Here is a 1,098-nt window from a genome sequence, read left to right on the forward strand (position 1 = left end):
TTTGCGAGTGAGGAATCTGGTCATTGCTTTTGGGGCCAGCGACAACAGCACGCACTTCACATCATACTTTACTCAAGTAAAAGCAGCAGCGCGCATGTCGCATATGGGCAAGTACGTGGCAATATCTGTATATGTATCGTACCAAACTGCAGGTTGGATATGATAATCGCCATAAGAACTGTTGGGATTCAGTTATTTTGCCACCAGCACGGAACAGCGCTGGGCTGCACGAGCCGAGGGTGTTAGAGTGTACGTGAGAACTGCTGACACGTCCAAGTAGAGACAGAAGACTGAAGATCTCTTGTGCGTCCCAGTAGAATCAGTTGGATTTCAAACACAGCGTGACACTGAGCGATACTCAGTAGTGTCGTCGTGCAACGTTCTAGCAATGCAGTTCTGGTACTGTACATGTATTCTGCAAGTAGATCTGTAGCAACACCGACAAAGTTCGCAAGGCGTATAGCAGCATCTACTTACTGCAGGATGCCCACCGACTGATTCAGGTGAGCTGATCATACATGTAAGCTTAGCGCTTTCCACGTCAAAGCACCGATGACAATATACCCTATCGATAGGAGCCTCAACAAAGCTGCGTGTCCTCCCAAAAATATGTTGTGACGCCTACTTTTTTCACTCTTGAATGTCTTGAAGTGACCCACATGCTCACTTCAAGTGAGCATGTGAGGCTGGATGCGCCGTGACAAAATACTACAGAGCGTCGCTTATGTCCCTTGGTCCAGGCACAACTTTTATCGTTCGCTGGCTTAAAGTACCACGGAAGCTTTTTGCCGGGCTGGAAGCGCCTCCTAGCCTCCTTACTAAGAAAATGACACTCCCCGTGCAAGGCCGTTCGCTGCAAGATTCCACCCGTGACCCCGTAATATTTCCAATACAGACCAAGTTGTCTTCCGGGACGGTAAACCAGTGCAGCTTGTGCATAACTAAATACGTCGTCGCTCCTTCATTCATTTTCAGTAGCCCGAACGCTTTCAATGCTGACGGCATGTAGAAAAGTTTGCCGCCTTCAAAACAGTAGCCACTAACTAGCATGATCCTGCTTCGAACTCCAAGAGCCGTGTCAGCACAGCACGGTTCGGA

This window comes from Phytophthora infestans, genomic scaffold (assembly GCF_000142945.1).
Source record: "Phytophthora infestans T30-4 supercont1.14 genomic scaffold, whole genome shotgun sequence".
Lineage (NCBI taxonomy): Eukaryota > Oomycota > Peronosporomycetes > Peronosporales > Peronosporaceae > Phytophthora > Phytophthora infestans.